Source organism: Oncorhynchus masou, chromosome 11 (assembly GCF_036934945.1).
Source record: "Oncorhynchus masou masou isolate Uvic2021 chromosome 11, UVic_Omas_1.1, whole genome shotgun sequence".
Lineage (NCBI taxonomy): Eukaryota > Metazoa > Chordata > Actinopteri > Salmoniformes > Salmonidae > Oncorhynchus > Oncorhynchus masou.
Window position 1 is genome coordinate 12,769,287 of NC_088222.1, and position 20,636 is coordinate 12,789,922.

General features: G+C 42.7%; 1 protein-coding gene across 1 annotated transcript in view; it reads right to left on the bottom strand.

The window, feature by feature from the left end:
• LOC135548127 (tyrosine-protein kinase JAK2-like) overlaps nucleotides 1-20,636 on the bottom strand; it is a 72,924-nt gene that overhangs the window by 49,352 nt on the left and 2,936 nt on the right. The gene's annotated exons all lie outside the window — the stretch shown is intronic.

Consider the following 20,636-nt stretch of genomic DNA (forward strand, 5'->3'; position numbering starts at 1 on the left):
CTCTTGTGGGGTTTGCATGGGTGTCAGAACTGTGTGCCAGTAGTTTAGACAGACAGCTCGGTGCATTCAACATGTCAATACCTCTCATAAATAAAAGTAGTGATGAAGTCAATCCTCCACTTTGAGCCAGGAGAGATTAATATTAGCTCCCCGTGCACATCCAAGGGCCAGCCGTGCTGCCGTATTCTGAGCCAATTGCAATTTACCTAAGTCCTTTTTTGTGGCACCTGACCACACGACTGAACAGTAGTCAAGGTGCGACAAAACCAACCAATCAATCAATCAAATCAATCAATCAAATTGTATTTGTCACATACACATGGTTAGCAGATGTTAATGCGAGTGTAGCGAAATGCTTGTGCTTCTAGTTCCGACAATGCAGTAATAACCAACAAGTAATCTAACTAACAATTCCTAAACTACTGTCTTATACACAGTGTAAGGGGATAAAGAATATGTACATAAGGATATATGAATGAGTGATGGTACAGAGCAGCATAGGCAAGATACAGTAGATGGTATCGAGTACAGTATATACATATGAGATGAGTATGTAAACAAAGTGGCATAGTTAAAGTGGCTAGTGATACATGTATTACATAAGGATGCAGTCGATGATATAGAGTACAGTATATACGTATGCATATGAGATGAATAATGTAGGGTAAGTAACATTATATAAGGTAGCGTTGTTTAAAGTGGCTAGTGATATATTTACATCATTTCCCATCAATTCCCATTATTAGTGGCTGGAGTTGAGTCAGTGTCAGTGTGTTGGCAGCAGCCACTCAATGTTAGTGGTGGCTGTTTAACAGTCTGATGGCCTTGAGATAGAAGCTGTTTTTCAGTCTCTCGGTCCCAGCTTTGATGCACCTGTACTGACCTCGCCTTCTGGATGATAGCGGGGTGAACAGGCAGTGGCTCGGGTGGTTGATGTCCTTGATGATCTTTATGGCCTTCCTGTAACATCGGGTGGTGTAGGTGTCCTGGAGGGCAGGTAGTTTGCCCCCGGTGATGCGTTGTGCAGACCTCACTACCCTCTGGAGAGCCTTACGGTTGAGGGCGGAGCAGTTGCCGTACCAGGCGGTGATACAGCCCGCCAGGATGCTCTCGATTGTGCATCTGTAGAAGTTTGTGAGTGCTTTTGGTGACAAGCCAAATTTTTTCAGCCTCCTGAGGTTGAAGAGGCGCTGCTGCGCCTTCTTCACGATGCTGTCTGTGTGAGTGGACCAATTCAGTTTGTCTGTGATGTGTATGCCGAGGAACTTAAAACTTGCTACTCTCTCCACTACTGTTCCATCGATGTGGATAGGGGGGTGTTCCCTCTGCTGTTTCCTGAAGTCCACAATCATCTCATTAGTTTTGTTGACTTTGAGTGTGAGGTTATTTTCCTGACACCACACTCCGAGGGCCCTCACCTCCTCCCTGTAGGCTGTCTCGTCGTTGTTGGTAATCAAGCCTACCACTGTTGTGTCGTCCGCAAACTTGATGATTGAGTTGGAGGCGTGCGTGGCCACGCAGTCGTGGGTGAACATGGAGTACAGGAGAGGGCTCAGAACGCACCCTTGTGGGGCCCCAGTGTTGAGGATCAGCGGGGAGGAGATGTTGTTACCTACCCTCACCACCTGGGGGCGGCCCGTCAGGAAGTCCAGTACCCAGTTGCACAGGGCGGGGTTCAGACCCAGGGTCTCGAGCTTGATGACGAGCTTGGAGGGTACTATGGTGTTGAATGCCGAGCTGTTATCGATGAACAGCATTCTCACATAGGTATTCCTCTTGTCCAGATGGGTTAGGGCAGTGTGCAGTGTGGTTGAGATTGCATCGTCTGTGGACCTATTTGAGCGGTAAGCAAATTGGAGTGGGTCTAGGGTGTCAGGTAGGGTGGAGGTGATATGGTCCTTGACTAGTCTCTCAAAGCACTTCATGATGACGGAGGTGAGTGCTACGGGGCGGTAGTCGTTTAGCTCAGTTATGGTGGCCCTCTTGAAGCATGTGGAGCATGTGGGAACAGCAGACTGGTATAGGGATTGATTGAATATGTCCGTAAACACACCAGCCAGCTGGTCTGCGCATGCTCTGAGGGCGCGGCTGGGGATGCCGTCTGGGCCTGCAGCCTTGCGAGGGCTTGTAGGACCTGACTTGTTGATAGGGATGTGAATCACTGTCTCTGTAAGTGTTATGCCTGAAGACTGTTGACAGTATTCAATGGAAAAATAGTTAGTTCCTCAATCAGAGTTAGCAGCTGGAGACGGGTGATGTTCTGAAAACTAAAGGTTAAAGTTGACTCATGTCCAGGGTGTTCTGACAATTTTCTAACAAAAATATGAATAAGAAATGTAAGTAACAAGTAATGAAAGAGCAGCAGTAAAAAAACAATAGCAAGACTATATACAGGGGGGTACTGGTACAGAGTCAATGTGCGGGGGCACCGGTTAGTTGAGGTATAGAGTGGAGGTAGAGTTATTAAAGTGACTATGCATAGATGATAACAACAGAGAGTAGCAGCAGCGTAAAAGAGCGGGGGGGGCCGCACTCCCCCTACTGTATTACCTCACGCTGAGCAGCACTCCCCCTACTGTATTACCTCACGTTGAGCAGCACTCTCCCTACTGTATTACCTCACACTGAGCAGCACTCCCCCTACTGTATCACCTCACGCTGAGCAGCACTCCCCCTACTGTATTACCTCACGCTGAGCAGCACTCCCCCTACTGTATCACCTCGCTCTGAGCAGCACTCCCCCTACTGTATTACCTCACGCTGAGCAGCACTCCCCCTACTGTATTACCTCACGCTGAGCAGCACTCCCCCTACTGTATCACCTCACGCTGAGCAGCACTCCCCCTACTGTATCACCTCACGCTGAGCAGCACTCCCCCTACTGTATTACCTCACACTGAGCAGCACTCTCCCTACTGTATTACCTCACGCTGAACAGCACTCCCCCTACTGTATTACATCACGCTGAGCAGCACTCCCCCTACTGTATTACCTCACGCTGAGCAGCACTCCCCCTACTGTATTACCTCACGCTGAGCAGCACTCCCCCTACTGTATTACTTCACGCTGAGCAGCACTCCCCCTACTGTATTACCTCACGCTGAGCAGCACTCCCCCCTACTGTATTACCTCACGCTGAGAGCACTCCCCCTACCGTATCACCTCACGCTGAGCAGCACCTTCCCCTACTGTATTACCTCACACTGAGCAGCACTCCCCCTACTGTATTACCTCACGCTGAGCAGCACTCCCCCTACTGTATTACCTCACGCTGAGCAGCACTCCCCCTACTGTATTACCTCACACTGAGCAGCACTCCCCCTACTGTATTACCTCACACTGCACCTTCCCCTTTTCTGAACCTTCTTCCAGTCAGGACAATGACAACAATAGAGACCAAACAAGATATAGGCAAAGCAAATGTTTTACTTCATAATAATCAACTAGCTATATGTGAATTGTAATAATCTAGCTAACCAGATAGCTTAAACAGGCAGAAATTACCTCAAACTAAATGTTTAACAAGGTAGATATCAATTCTTTGTGCATAGCTAGCTAGCTACCAATTCTTTGTGGACATCTAGCTAGCTATCAATAGTAGCAAGCCAGTTCGCCCAATTGAGTTACTATGGGCTTGCGATCGTCACAATACAGTGGGTATTGTAGACAGGTAAAACTTAACACAGTACGTATTTGTTAACGTATCAAGATAAAATATAGTAGTCAGGCAAAATATGTCATGTGAATGGGCAATATTTCATTCCGAAGTCAGAGTTTATTTTCTCTCGCTTCAGCTCAAATAATGTCCGCCATTGATTTCCATTGAAGCTTGCAACTATGCATTCTTCAAAACATGTACAAAAAGATTACGCATCAGAGAAGTGTCCCTCCATGCTCCGTTTCGCATACTTTGATTTGGACTCATTCTCCGACCCTCATGTGCTCCAATGTGTGCTCTGAGCACAGTAGTATGCATTTTGAGAAACACCAAGACTTAGATTTTTCACTTTAAAATGTATGTCAAACAAATACCAATGATAGCAAAGTTAAACAAACCATACAACTCCATGCACAAGGACTACTTTTGTACAATTTTCACAGAACATTTTACCAGAACACATTTACTTGAAGTACAGTGCAGATGCACAAACAAAGCAAATCGCCACTCTGTTACCAAACTTTGCATTTTCAAGTGAAAAATCTGAGTCTCAGGGTCACTATTACCATGGGAATCGCCCATAAGAGACATTATCACACGTCACAAACATTGCTGCTAAACCTCTTACAGTACGTGACCCAAGACATTAAAAAAGGGCCTCCTACATGAAGCATCCTAGATCAGCACTCCTACTCTGAGACGCTTGATGAGACGCTTGATACACAACCCCTGGTTTCAAATATTGTAGCTCAATTGTCTTTCTCAAAGAAGACCTAGCCCTATAGACACAAAACTTAAGATTCTCAAACTTTCCCACAAAACTTCAGCCTGTATTGGTGTACCGTTTTGTGGCCAGATTAATTATGTGACGGATCTTGAATGATCCGGAATGAAATGACCTGAAATAAACTAAGTATGAATGAACCGATATACACTTATCTGAAATGCTGATCTAACTCAACAGACTGTGTGCAATTCATGTATACGACGAATGTATGAATGATATAGGCTATGCAACCAGAAAATGGGCAAAACATTATTTAGTCAGCCACCAACTGTGCAAGTTCTCCCCCTTAAAAAGACGAGAGGCCTGTAATTTTCATCATAGGTACACTTCAACTATGACAGACAAAATGAGATTTTTTTTTCTCTCCAGAAAATCACATTGTAGGATTTTTAATGAATTTATTTGCAAATTATGGTGGAAAATAAGTATTTGGTCAATAACAAAAGTTTATCTCAATACTTTTGTTGGCAATGACAGAGGTCAAACGGTTTTCACACACTGTTGCTGGTAATTTGGCCCATTCCTCAATGCAGATCTCCTCTAGATCAGTGATGTTTTGGGGCTGTTGCTGGGCAACACGGACTTTCAACTCCCTCCAAAGATTTTCTATGGGGTTGAGATCTGGAGACTGGCTTGGCCACTCCAGGACCTTGAAATGCTTCTTACAAAGTCACTCCTTTGTTGCCTGGGTGGTGTGTTTGGGATCATTGTCATGCTGAAAGACCCAGCCACGTTTCATATTCAATGCCCTTACTGATGGAAGGAGGTTTTCACTCAAAATCTCACGATACATGGCCCCATTCATTCTTTCCTTGACACGGATCAGTCGTCCTGGTCCCTTTGCAGAAAAACAGCCCCAAAGCGTGATGTTTCCACCCCATGCTTCACAGTAGGTATGGTGTTTTTTGGATGTAACTCAGCATTCTTTGTCCTCCAAACACAACGAGTTGAGTTTTTACCATAAAGTCATATTTTGGTTTCATCTGACCATATGACATTCTCCCAATCTTCTTCTGGATCATCCAAATGCTCTCTAGCAAACTTCAGACGGGCCTGGACATGTACTGGCTTAAGCAGGGGGACACGTTTGGCAATGCAGGATTTGAGTCCCTGGCGGCGTAGTGTGTTACTGATGGTAGGCTTTGTTACTTTGGTCCCAGCTCTCTGCAGGTCATTCACTAGGTCCCACTAGGTGTGGTTCTGGGATTTTTGCTCATCGTTCTTGTGATCATTTTGACCCCACGGGGTGAGATCTTGCGTGGAGCCCTAGATCGAGGGAGATTATCAGTGGTCTTGTATGTCTTCCATTTCCTAATAATTGCTCCCACAGTTGATTTCTTCAAACCAAGCTGCTTACCTATTGCAGATTCAGTCTTCCCAGCCTGGTGCAGGTCTACAATTTTGTTTCTGGTGTCCTTTGACAGCTCTTTGATCTTGGCCATAGTGGAGTTTGGAGTGTGACTGTTTGAGGTTGTGGACAGGTGTCTTTTATACTGATAACAAGTTCAAACAGGTGCCATTAATACAGGTAACGAGTGGAGGACAGAGGAGCCTCTTAAAGAGGAAGTTACAGGTCTGTGAGAGCCAGAAATCTTGCTTGTTTGTAGGTGACCAAATACTTATTTTCCACCATAATAATGGTGAATAAATTCATTAAAAATCCTACAATGTGATTTTCTTGATATCCCCCCCCCCCACTAATTTTGTCTGTCATAGTTGAAGTGTACATATGCTGAAAATTACAGGCCTCTCTCATCTTTTTAAGTGGGAGAACTTGCACAATTGGTGGCTGACTAAATACTTTTTGCCCCACTGTATTTCAGAAAGTCTTCAAGGATTTCCATGATATGCAAATTTGACAAATTAAGGCCAGTGATACATATTTTAATTGGTGCAGCGAAACTAGGCTACACTGACTTCTTCTGTAAAGATGATGACTACATGCTCCTGGGTAGGTTCCGTGTGCTCCTGGGTTGGTTCCGTGTGCTCCTGGGTAGGTTCCGTGTGCTCCTGGGTAGGTTCCGTGTGCTCCTGGGTAGTTTCCGTGTGCTCCTGGGTAGGTTCCGTGTGGTCCTGGGTAGGTTCCGTGTGGTCCTGGGGTGGGTTCCGTGTGCTCCTGGGGTGGGTTCCGTGTGCTCCTGGGGTGGGTTCTGTGTGCTCCTGGGGTAGGTTCTGTGTGCTCCTGGGGTAGGTTCTGTGTGCTCCTGGGTAGGTTCTGTGTGCTCCTGGGTAGGTTCTGTGTTTTTTAGCTGTAGTTACTTACGGGGTATGCTGTGTTTATATCTATACACATTTTATATGATCTGTATGTTTTCATTGGAACCCAGAACTCCCTGGAAAACAGTGGCAATTGTTACTGAGTGGACTATCCTGGCTAAATAAATCAAATGAAACTCATTGCACTCGGGTGCTTGCTGCTTTTATGCTTGCTGCTATTAGGCTTGCTGACATTATGTTTCATAACCATAAAGATGCAAACCACACAGGCTAAACAAGGTCCACATAAACATGTTTCAGGCCCTCTGCGTCACACCACAGCTTGTTATTGTGCTTCACTCTGCACTGTGGTGTCCCTGCAGACGACGACGGCAGAAAAAAAAAAGACATAAACATAAGTAGGTTGGCATGTAAATATACTGCCTTAACCTTACAGTGACTATTTACACAGCACTTTGACACTTCCTCTATTAGAACTCCTGCGTCTCTCTTTAAAAAGGTCCAGAATGCACAGCTCCCGTCATGTAGACAGTAGCCCAGAAAGAGCTGAACATGTCCTTCCTCTATGTTTAGCAAAATTGAAAAGTGAACTGACGCCACTTCACACGGCTGTTGTTCAGTCTCATACGTCATCAACTGAGTCAGTCTAAAATCTAGATTTCTACAGCTGTTTGAACTCCTAAAGGTGGGTGGAGTTAATGAACGGGTGTCTCCCAAATGGCACTCTATTCCCTATATAGCGCACTATTTTTTGACAAGAGCCTTATTGGGAATAGGGTGACATTGGGGCACAGCCATGCCAATGTCAATTTGGCTAGCTCAGTGTTCCTTCCACAGTCTCCATGTCAATTAGGCTAGCTCAGTGTTCCTTTCACAGTCTCCATGTCAATTAGGCTAGCTCAGTGTTCCTTCCACAGTCTCCATGTCAATTAGGCTAGCTCAGTGTTCCTTCCACAGTCTCCATGTCAATTAGGCTAGGTCAGTGTTCATTCCACAGTCTCCATGTCAATTAGGCTAGCTCAGTGTTCCTTCCACAGTCTCCATGTCAATTAGGCTAGCTCAGTGTTCCTTCCACAGTCTCCATGTCAATTAGGCTAGCTCAGTGTTCCTTCCACAGTCTTCATGTCAATTTGGCTAGCTCAGTGTTCCTTCCACAGTCTCCATGTCAATTAGGCTAGGTCAGTGTTCATTCCACAGTCTCCATGTCAATTAGGCTAGCTCAGTGTTCCTTCCACAGTCTCCATGTCAATTAGGCTAGCTCAGTGTTCCTTCCACAGTCTCCATGTCAATTAGGCTAGCTCAGTGTTCCTTCCACAGTCTCCATGTCAATTAGGCTAGCTCAGTGTTCCTTCCACAGTCTCCATGTCAATTAGGCTAGCTCAGTGTTCCTTCCACAGTCTCCATGTCAATTAGGCTAGGTCAGTGTTCATTCCACAGTCTCCATGTCAATTAGGCTAGCTCAGTGTTCCTTCCACAGTCTCCATGTCAATCAGGCTAGCTCAGTGTTCCTTCCACAGTCTCCATGTCAATTAGGCTAGCTCAGTGTTCCTTCCACAGTCTCCATGTCAATTAGGCTAGCTCAGTGTTCCTTCCACAGTCTCCATGTCAATTTGGCTAGCTCAGTGTTCCTTCCACAGTCTCCATGTCAATTAGGCTAGGTCAGTGTTCATTCCACAGTCTCCATGTCAATTAGGCTAGCTCAGTGTTCCTTCCACAGTCTCCATGTCAATCAGGCTAGCTCAGTGTTCCTTCCACAGTCTCCATGTCAATTAGGCTAGCTCAGTGTTCCTTCCACAGTCTCCATGTCAATTAGGCTAGCTCAGTGTTCCTTCCACAGTCTCCATGTCAATTAGGCTAGCTCAGTGTTCCTTCCACAGTCTCCATGTCAATTAGGCTAGCTCAGTGTTCCTTCCACAGTCTCCATGTCAATTAGGCTAGCTCAGTGTTCCTTCCACAGTCTCCATGTCACAGGCTAGCTCAGTGTTCCTTCCACAGTCTCCATGTCAATTAGGCTAGCTCAGTGTTCCTTCCACAGTCTCCATGTCAATTAGGCTAGCTCAGTGTTCCTTCCACAGTCTCCATGTCAATTAGGCTAGCTCAGTGTTCCTTCCACAGTCTCCATGTCAATTAGGCTAGCTCAGTGTTCCTTCCACAGTCTCCATGTCAATTCCACAGTCTCCATGTCAATTAGGCTAGCTCAGTGTTCCTTCCACAGTCTCCATGTCAATTAGGCTAGGTCAGTGTTCCTTCCACAGTCTCCATGTCAATTAGGCTAGCTCAGTGTTCCTTCCACAGTCTCCATGTCAATTAGGCTAGCTCAGTGTTCCTTCCACAGTCTCCATGTCAATCAGGCTAGCTCAGTGTTCCTTCCACAGTCTCCATGTCAATCAGGCTAGCTCAGTGTTCCTTCCACAGTCTCCATGTCAATTAGGCTAGCTCAGTGTTCCTTCCACAGTCTCCATGTCAATTAGGCTAGCTCAGTGTTCCTTCCACAGTCTCCATGTCAATTTGGCTAGCTCAGTGTTCCTTCCACAGTCTCCATGTCAATTAGGCTAGGTCAGTGTTCATTCCACAGTCTCCATGTCAATTAGGCTAGCTCAGTGTTCCTTCCACAGTCTCCATGTCAATCAGGCTAGCTCAGTGTTCCTTCCACAGTCTCCATGTCAATTAGGCTAGCTCAGTGTTCCTTCCACAGTCTCCATGTCAATTTGGCTAGCTCAGTGTTCCTTCCACAGTCTCCATGTCAATTAGGCTAGGTCAGTGTTCATTCCACAGTCTCCATGTCAATTAGGCTAGCTCAGTGTTCCTTCCACAGTCTCCATGTCAATCAGGCTAGCTCAGTGTTCCTTCCACAGTCTCCATGTCAATTAGGCTAGCTCAGTGTTCCTTCCACAGTCTCCATGTCAATTAGGCTAGCTCAGTGTTCCTTCCACAGTCTCCATGTCAATTAGGCTAGCTCAGTGTTCCTTCCACAGTCTCCATGTCAATTAGGCTAGCTCAGTGTTCCTTCCACAGTCTCCATGTCAATTAGGCTAGCTCAGTGTTCCTTCCACAGTCTCCATGTCAATTAGGCTAGCTCAGTGTTCCTTCCACAGTCTCCATGTCAATTAGGCTAGGTCAGTGTTCCTTCCACAGTCTCCATGTCAATTAGGCTAGCTCAGTGTTCCTTCCACAGTCTCCATGTCAATTAGGCTAGCTCAGTGTTCCTTCCACAGTCTCCATGTCAATTAGGCTAGCTCAGTGTTCCTTCCACAGTCTCCATGTCAATTAGGCTAGCTCAGTGTTCCTTCCACAGTCTCCATGTCAATTAGGCTAGCTCAGTGTTCCTTCCACAGTCTCCATGTCAATCAGGCTAGCTCAGTGTTCCTTCCACAGTCTCCATGTCAATCAGGCTAGCTCAGTGTTCCTTCCACAGTCTCCATGTCAATTAGGCTAGCTCAGTGTTCCTTCCACAGTCTCCATGTCAATTAGGCTAGCTCAGTGTTCCTTCCACAGTCTCCATGTCAATTTGGCTAGCTCAGTGTTCCTTCCACAGTCTCCATGTCAATTAGGCTAGGTCAGTGTTCATTCCACAGTCTCCATGTCAATTAGGCTAGCTCAGTGTTCCTTCCACAGTCTCCATGTCAATCAGGCTAGCTCAGTGTTCCTTCCACAGTCTCCATGTCAATTAGGCTAGCTCAGTGTTCCTTCCACAGTCTCCATGTCAATTAGGCTAGCTCAGTGTTCCTTCCACAGTCTCCATGTCAATTAGGCTAGCTCAGTGTTCCTTCCACAGTCTCCATGTCAATTAGGCTAGCTCAGTGTTCCTTCCACAGTCTCCATGTCAATTAGGCTAGCTCAGTGTTCCTTCCACAGTCTTTATGTCAATTAGGCTAGGTCAGTGTTCCTTCCACAGTCTCCATGTCAATTAGGCTAGCTCAGTGTTCCTTCCACAGTCTCCATGTCAATTAGGCTAGCTCAGTGTTCCTTCCACAGTCTCCATGTCAATTAGGCTAGCTCAGTGTTCCTTCCACAGTCTCCATGTCAATTAGGCTAGCTCAGTGTTCCTTCCACAGTCTCCATGTCAATTAGGCTAGCTCAGTGTTCCTTCCACAGTCTCCATGTCAATTAGGCTAGCTCAGTGTTCCTTCCACAGTCTCCATGTCAATTAGGCTAGGTCAGTGTTCCTTCCACAGTCTCCATGTCAATTAGGCTAGCTCAGTGTTCCTTCCACAGTCTCCATGTCAATTAAGCTAGCTCAGTGTTCCTTCCACAGTCTCTGTTTTGGTGAAACAAAAACATGCTGCATGGGGTTCTCCCTGAAAAATCTTCTAAACCACCACCCCCCTCACTTGTTTAGATCACACACACACACACACACACACACACACACACACACACACACACACACACACACACACACACACACACACACACACCTAGTTTGTCAATGGTGTTTTGCTGTTATCGGCCCACAGGCAGAGAGAGTTAGCCTACTTGTTCCAGGCTTATCAGGGCTTTGGGGGAAACTGGGGTCAACCACTATCACTGCAGCCAGACTATGTCCTGTCGGCTGCCCTGCCTTGATGTCACATGGCTTGCTATATCTACTCTAATGGGTCTACAACTCTTACAAATGCTCCCGTCCTCGGTCCTGTCACCGACCTAATGTCAAAAGGAGTCTGATACACTGCATCCGAGACATATTCACACAAGAGTTCTACCACTGGACACGGAATTCATGAGCAGGATGTTGTAAAGACGCAAAGTAAGACCCCCTACCAACTCCACAATCAGGTCAATCACAAGGCATTGTGGCAGAGAAACATTGACAGAATGTTCCATGGTTAGGTTGAGGGGTGGCTGGGTATAGCTACCATACCAGCCAGGGGTATTCAGATCTTACCCTACGACGTCCAGACTACTGCTGGTTCTCTTCTACCTGATAATGAATTGAACCCACCAGTCCATGGGAAGAGGGGAAGACTGAAAAAGAACAGTGGAAATGGCTTGGAGGTCAAGATTTGAATTTGTGGGCACTATACTATACACAGGAAGCTATAGGGGAAAGGTGAGGGGAAGCCCCATAATGCTGCATAATGGCAGAGGAACATTGACAGCATGCTAGTTTTCAGGCAAGGGACGTGGAATAAGGGGCTTTGAGACTTGTACTGATTAGGCTACTTCTGCCATGCAAGAGAGACAGCAGCTCAGAGTTGACCTGTGGTTGTCAGGTCTGCTACCTGGAATAATCCTCTCACAGCTAAGCCAGTTTGATTCGTCCAACAAATACTGTGGGTCCTCTATACTGGCTGACGCAAGCCAACAAAGCCAATCAGACGTCCTGTGAGAGAAACGAAGGGCTGGCACTCAACTAGTTGTATTGTGTGCTGTATAGGTGAGAAGTGACCAATGAGTGGACACTTGATCATCATACTTGCATAGAAACTGAAAGCTGCAAATATACTGAACAAAAATATAAAGGCAACAGGTAAAGTGTTGGTCCCGTGTTTCTTGAGCTGAAATAAAAATCACTGAATTTTCCCCATACACACAAAGAGCTCATTTCTCTCAAATGTTGTAAACATTATTTTTTTTTTTTTTACATCCATGTTAGTGAGCATTTCTCCTTTGCCAAGATAATCCATCCACCTGACAGGTGTGGCATATCAGGATGCTGACTAAACAACACGATCATTACACAGGTGCGTCTGGAGGCGAAAGAAACACCTGTTTAGGCGAGGTGCTGGCTAACGGAGTAAAACACTTGAAAAAGAAAAGGAGAGTCGCACACTCAGGTGCAATAATTGAATTAACTAATAACCAACGTTGACAAACAAGCTTTCTTCATCAGGGTACAATGACAAACACTGCAGGCCACTAGTTTATATAGTGTCAAAGGACACTATAATCATCTGTAATCATGGCCAGGTGTGGCTTGATATCATTTTTTTAATTTACAGATACAAATAGAACATATAAAATAAAATAAATGCATCGCATACGATCATAGATACAATTTGGCTAGTAGTGAAGGCATCAAAACTATGAAATAACACATATGGAATCATGTAGTAACCAAAAAAAAGTGTTAGACAGTTTTTATATTTGATATTCTTGAAAGTAGCCACCGTTTGCCTTGATGATAGCTTGCACACTCTTGGCATTCTCTCAACCAACCTCACCTGGAATACTTTTCCAACAGTCTTGGAGTTCCCACATATGCTTAACACTTGTTGGCTGTTTTTTTTTTTTTTTTTTTACCTCAGTCTGCAATCCAACTCATCCCAAACTATCTCAATTGGGTTGAGGTCTGGTGATTGTGGAGGCCAGGTCACCTGATGCAGCACTCCATCACTTTCCTTCTAGATCAAATTGCTCTTACACAGCCTGGAGGGGGGTTGGGTCATTGTCTTGTTGAAAAACAAATGATAGTGGGACTAAGCCCAAACCAGATGGGATGGCGTATCGCTGCAGCATGCTGTGGTAGCAATGCTGGTTAAGTGTGCCTTGAATTCTAAATAAATCACAGACAGTGTCACCAGCAAAGCACCCCACACACCTCTTCCTCCTCCATGCTTTACAGTGGGCACCAAACATGCGGAAATCATCCGTTCACTCACACCACGGCAGTTGGAACCAAAAATCAGACCAAAGAACACATTTCTCCTGGTCTAATGTCCATTGCTCGTGTTTCTTGGCCCAAGCAAGTCTCTTCTTTTTGGTGTCCTTTAGTAGTGGTTTCTTTGCAGCAATTTTGACCATGAAGGCCTGATTCACGCAGTCTCCTCTGAACAGTTGATGTTGAGATGTGCCTGTTATTTGAACTCTGAAGCATTTATTTGGGCTGCAATTTCTGAGGCTGGTAACTCTAATGAACGTATCCTCTGCAGCAGAGGTAACTCTGGGTCTTCCTTTCCTGTGGCAGTCCTCATAAGATCTAGTTTCATCATAGCGCTTGATGGTTTTTGTGACTGCCCTTGAAGAAACTTTCAAAATTCTTGACATTTTCCGGATTGACCGACCTTCATATCTTAAAGTAATGGACTGTCATTTTTCTCTGCTTATTTGAGCTGTTCTTGCCATAATATGGACTTGGTCTTTTACCAAATAGGGCAATCGTCTGTAAACCACCTCTACCTTGTCACAACAACTGATTGGCTCAAACGCATTAAGGAAAGAAATTCCACAAATGAACTTTTAACAATGCCCACCTGTTAATTGAAATGCATTCCAGGTGAATACCTCATGAAGCTAGTTGAGAGAATGCCAAGAGTGTGCAAAGCTGTCATCAAGGCAAAGGGTGGCTACTTTGAAGAATCTGTAATATAAAATATATTTTGATTTGTTTAACACTTGTTTTGGTTACTACATGATTCCATATGTGTTATTTCATAGTTTTGATGTCTTCACTATTATTCTACAATGTAGAAAATAGTAAAAATAGAGAAAAACCCTGGAATGAGTAGGTGTGTCCAAACTTTTAACTGGTACTGTATATGGAGACTGTTAAGTGACAAAAATTACAGGTTAAATACATGTCCCAAAAAAATGGTTTCCTGATCTTTGTTAAATCTCTCAGATATAGGACAGACACTGCAGAACAAACTTCCTTTAGATCTTTTTTGTGACTCTCTGTAGTTTATCTGTTATTCAATGCGTTTGTATGGGCTAATAGCGGTATGGGCAAAAAAAAAAAAAAAAAAATATATGGGCTATAAAAAATATATATATATATATATATATATATATATAAAAATATATATATATATATATATATATATATATATATATATATATATATATATATATATATATATATATATATATATATATATATATATATATATATATATATATATATATATATATATATATACAAAAATCTTTTTTTTTAGATACTTCAAGGGGCCCAAAATGTCTTGGGCCGTTCTGGCAATCATAATTTACATCAGCTTTCTAGGGCAGACGAGGACAGTTTTCCAATAGCAATGGAACTTTGGCTTACAGTGTTTTAACGATGCATCTTTCCTACAACGGCCAAAGATGTAACATGCGTTTCCCAAAATACCACGTAGACAACAGGTGCCTCAACAATGTTGCTAGGTGCATTGTTGAGGCACCTAGCGATTGATATGATCGAAAGAAAGGAAGCACTGCTTTCAGATCAGCATTCTCCCTTTCCAATCTTACCTTAACATTTGAATTATTCCACAATAATGACGACGGATCAGCTCCTAGAGAGATATCACGTATGGCTACAAATATTGAGGCGGCTTATTCTAATATTTACCCAATAACAAGGTACTAAATCAAGATTTTGCACATCATTGTGCACGTTAAACATCATGAAATAGGCTATGTCGAGGCAAAAATGTCAGAGTTGCGTACAAACAGCTAAATAAAAACTCAGTTGAATTAACATGAAACTGATTTGAATCTCATTCAAATATATAGGTCTTTTTAGTCTATACTGTATTTATCTTTTAACACAGTAATCGCGGTTTTCATGGGAAGTGTCTTCATACCCTCCACTTGTTAAGCAAATAAATGGGCAACTGTGTTTGTAGTCAGTCACGTTCATTCTGAAGTTATCATCGGTCACAGAAAAACAGATAAACATCTTGATTTTGTGTTTAGTGGAGATTGTGATAAGTGACGTGGAAGGGGGGAGGCATTTAACGACATACTTAGCTGCTCTAGGAGTGGTCCGAGTTGGTCATTAAATAACGAGCAACTTTAGTAACAATGGTTTTGGGAAGCAGCGCAGAGATTTAATGATGCGAACAATGAACATAGCCTTAAAACTACAATATGTAACTTCTCGGGCTACCTGACCAAATTCTCATTGAAAAGGTGTGATATACAGTATATAAATATTTAGAAACTGGGTGGTTCAAGCATTGAATGCTATAACACAGTATACCATGAGTATGACAAAACACAGAGTCATGGGTATGACTCCGCATTGCGTCGTGCTTAACAGCCCTTAAGTGTGGTATATTGGCCATATATCACAAACCCCCGAGGTGGCTTATTGTTATTAGAAACTGGTTACCAACATAATTAGAGCAGTAAAAATAAATGTTGATGAATTTATGAAATTGCTTCTTCCAATGATTGATAAACATGCAAGTGCATAGAAACTAGAGGTCGACCGATTATGATTTTTCAACGCCGATACCGATACCGATTATTGGAGGATCAAAAAAGCCGATACTGATTAATTGGACGATTTCTATTTATTTTATTTGTAATTACAACAATACTGAATGAACATTTATTTTAACTTAATATAATACATCAATAAAATCAATTTAGCCTCAAATAAATAATGAAACATGTTTAATTTGGTTTAGATAATGCAAAAACAAAGTGTTGGAGAAGAAAGTAAAAGTGCAATATGTGCCATGTAAGAAAGCTAACGTTTAAGTTCCTTGCTCAGAACTTATGAAAGCTGGTGGTTCCTTTTAAAATGACTCTTCAATATTCCAAGGTAAGAAGTTTTAGGTTGTAATTATTATAGGAATTCTAGGACTATTTCTCTCTACCATTTGTATTTCATTAACCTTTGACTATTGGATGTTCTTATAGGGACTTTAGTATTGCCAGTGTAACAGTATATAGCTTCCATCCCTCTCCTCGCCCCTACCTGGGCTCGAACCAGGAACACATCGACAACAGCCACCCTCGAAGCAGCGTTACCCATCGCTCCACAAAAGCCGCAGCCCTTGCAGTGCAAGGGGAACAACTACTCCAAGTCTCAGAGCGAGTGACGTTTGAAACACTAATAGCGCGCAACCCGCTAACTAGCTAGCTATTTCACATCGGTTACACCAGCCTAATCTCGGGAGTTGATAGGCTTGAAGTCATAAACAGCTCAATGCTTGAAGCATTTCGAAGAGCTGCTGGCAAAACGCATGAAAGTGCTGTTTGAATGAATGCTTACGAGCCTGCTGGTGCCTACCATCACTCAGTCAGACTGCTCTATCAAATATCAAATCATAGACTTAATTATAACATAATAACACACAGAAATACGAGCCTTAGGGTCATTAATATGGTCAAATCGGGAAACTATCTTTTCGAAAACAAAACATTTATTCTTTCAGTGAAATACAGAACCGTTCCGTATTTTATCTAACGGATGGCATCCCTAGGTCTAAATATTGCTGTTACATTGCACAACTTTCAATGTTATGTCATAATTATGTAAAATTCTGGCAAATTAGTTCGCAACGAGCCAAGCTGCCCAAACTGTTGCATATACCCTGACTCTGCATGCAATGAACGCAAGAGAAGTGACACAATATCACCTGGTTAATATTGCCTTCTAACCTTTCTTTTAGCTAAATATGCAGGTTCAAAAATATATACTTCTGTGTATTGATTTTAAGGCATTGATGTTTATGGTTAGGTACACATTGGAGCAACAACAGTCTTTTTTCGCGAGTACGCACCGCATGGATTATATGTAACGCAGGACACGCTAGATAAACTGGTAATATCATCAACCATGTGTAGTTATAACTAGTGACTATGATTGATTGATTGTTTTTTATAAGTTTAATGCTAGCTGGCTTCTTACTGCATTCGCGTAACAGGCAGGCTCCTCGTGAGGCAGGTGGTTAGAGCGTTGGACTAGTAAGGTTGCAAGATTGAATCCCTGAGCTGACAAGGTAAAAATCTGTCGTTCTGCCACTGTTCCTAGGCAGTCATTGAAAATAAGAATCTAACTGCCAAATCTAACTGCCTGTAGCTCAGCCCCAGAGGCAAGGTTATGCATATTCTTGGTATCATTTGAATGGGAACATTCTGAAGTTTGTGGAAATGTTAATTGAATGTAAGAGAATATAACACAGTAGATCTGGTGGAAGAAAAGAGAAAGAAAGAGCATACGTTTTCTGTTTTTATTGTTGTAGTATCATCTTTCACATGTACTAGAATAGCCACACAGTCAGATAGGATGCTGGAGATAATTTTGATGGATAACACAAGAGGGCAGCTGTAGGTGTGCAAAGTTTCAGACTGATAACTTCAGGAATGGGTAAGCTACATGACATTTAGCATGAAGTCACCCAGGTGTCCCACACAAGCTGCCCAAATGTACCCAAGTGGCCAAATTGGTGAAATGACATATAACTATATACAGCAGTGCAAATAACTATATACAACACATCAAAAAGCAATTCTAACACACACACACACACACACACACACACACACACACACACAACAAAAACAATGTTTAAAAAATATTAGAAAATAAATATATATATATAAAAAAAAAAAAAAAAAAACAGTACGCCCCTTGGAAGTCCTCGTCACAGTATTTTGCTGCCTGTGCCATGTCCCATAGCAGTCTCTTTATGATGTAAAGCAGAGGCAAACTGAACAAGTGGTGCATTTCATGCGACACAGAACACAACGACGCCTCCATGCTGTGCCCTTTTGGCTCTGAGGCGGCACAGTCATGCCTGCAGTAATGAACTGTGGCATATGAACACCACTGGGGGCACAGGTAGAGCAGGCAGCTTGGCACCGGGGGCTCCCAGTCGGAGTCGCTATCACTGTGAAAGAAAACATTTAAAAAATGTTGCATTTTATGAGCCTTTTATCATCACATAAAATAAACAGATATGTATTGTATAGAGCAGAGGGAACAGTCCCTAAGGTGAAGTGCTGTTCCATTCAACTCCGGCCATTGTTATATATATATAGACACATACATACATACATACACACCACACACACACACACACACACACAAACCACACATTTCATAGCAAAAAAAACAAACAAAAAAAAAAACTTACCCGTCCAGAAGTACATCCTGTCCTTGCAGAAACAGCTCCTCAGTTCGTTTGAATCATAATACTCCAAGATCCCCCAAACAAAAGAATTCTGTCTCACTTTCACTTTAGACTTTGCTTTACCGGATTTATTCCCCATGATATCTTCAATGAAATCGTTGAAACTACAACTTTCCGAAATACAGCTGCGTGTAAAAAGCCTTACAGCAACTCCACTGATCGTCAAGGCTAGAATGGAGTTCCCTGCACGTCCGATTACAAACAAGGAATTGTGGTCCAATCCCAAACCATTACATACTGGCGTATACCTCAGCTCATTGGCTATCTACCCAGCTAGATTTCAAAAAGATCAGTGGTCATTGGGCAGAAATATAGTCAATCAATGAAGCTTCGCTAAAATTATTGGTGCGTAAGGTAGTCATTTATCGTTGTTTTCAAATCAGCTCACTTCGGTCAGTAATCCCTGCAAAAAAAACAATGAGGTTTGGCTGTGTTGCAAACATCCAGAAGAATGCACTGAAACCAACCATGACTAGATAAATGATTGTTTACAGGGGGGAATCACGTTGAATGCTCCGTAAAAAATTGATAGAGATAGAATTCACGGCACAAACGGTTTACAAAATGTTTTGATTTAGGCTCTAAAAATGGATTTTATCAAAGAAAAAGGCACTTCATTTGATCACTGGAACCCTCAGGAAGAGAAATAAGAGCAAGATATCAGAATGCAAGTCATAATTTTACCTTCGGATGTGAATGTGTAAAAAATGTCATGGTGGAAGATGTTTGTTGTTGATTGCTCTTCTCAAATAAAAGCATGGGATTTGTTCTCTGTAATAGCTATTTTAAATTGTAAAACGTAGTTTGATTACCAAGATTCTAATCTTTTGAAGGGTGTAAGACACTTGCATTTTCAAGAATGTTTAATGTTACGAAGTTGTATTTTTAGTTGTCACTCTGAAATGTCCCCTGATGTTGGTCCCTGTACGGGGATCGCAGTCATAACAGGTAACCTCTTACAGCTATCCCCCTACTTTTTTCAATTTCCGCCTGAAGACATACCTAAATCTAACTGTCTGTAGCTCAGGCCGAGGACCAAGTATATGCATATTCTTGGTTTCATTTGAAAGAAAACACTCTGAAGTTTGGTGTAAGTGTGAATTGAATGTAGGAGAATATTACACAATATATCTGGTTTAAATAATACAATGAAAAAAACATGTTTTTTCATTTTTATTGTTGTATCATCTTTAGCATAATCACTAGTTAAACTAGTAATAATCAACTATGTGCAGTTATTTAGCTTGTCTTGCGTTGCATATAATCAATGTGGTGCATGTTATCATCGAATCACAGCCTACTTCGCCAAACGGGTGATGATTTAACAAGCGCATTTGCAAAAAAAGCACTGTTGTTGCACCAATGTGTACCTAACCATAAACATCAATGCCTTTTTAAAAATAAATACACAAGTATAGATTTTTAAACCTGCATATTTATTTAATATTGCCTGCTAACATGAATTTATTTTAACTAGGGAAATTGTGTCACTTCTCTTGCGTTCTGTACAAGCAGAGTCAGGGTATATGCAGCAGTTTGGGCTGCCTGGATCGTTGCGAACTGTGAGAAGACCATTTCTTGCTAACAAAGACCGTAATTAATTTGCCAGAATTTTACATAATTATGACATAACATTTAAGATTGGGCAATGTAACAGCCATATTTAGACTTAGTGTTGCCACTCGTTCGATAAAAATATGGAATGGTTCCGTATTTCACTGAAAGAATAAACGTTTTGTTTTTGAAATGACAGTTTCTGGATTTGACCATATTAATGCGCTACGGCTCGTATTTCTGTGTTTATTATTATTATTATAATTAAGTATATTAATTGATATTTGATAGAGCAGTCTGAGTGATGGTAGGCAGCAGCAGACTCAGAGCATTCATTCAAACAGCACTTTCCTGCGTTTGCCATCAGCTCATCGCTGTGCTTCAAGCATTGCGCGGTTTATGACTTCAAGCCTATCAACTCCCGAGATTAGGCTGGCAATGCTATAGTGCCTATAAGAACATCCAATAGTCAAAGGTATATGAAATACAAATGGGGCGGCCAAATGTGCACCGCCCCTTGGGTCTCCCAGTCACGGCTGGCTGCGAAAGAACCAGGACTCAAACCCAG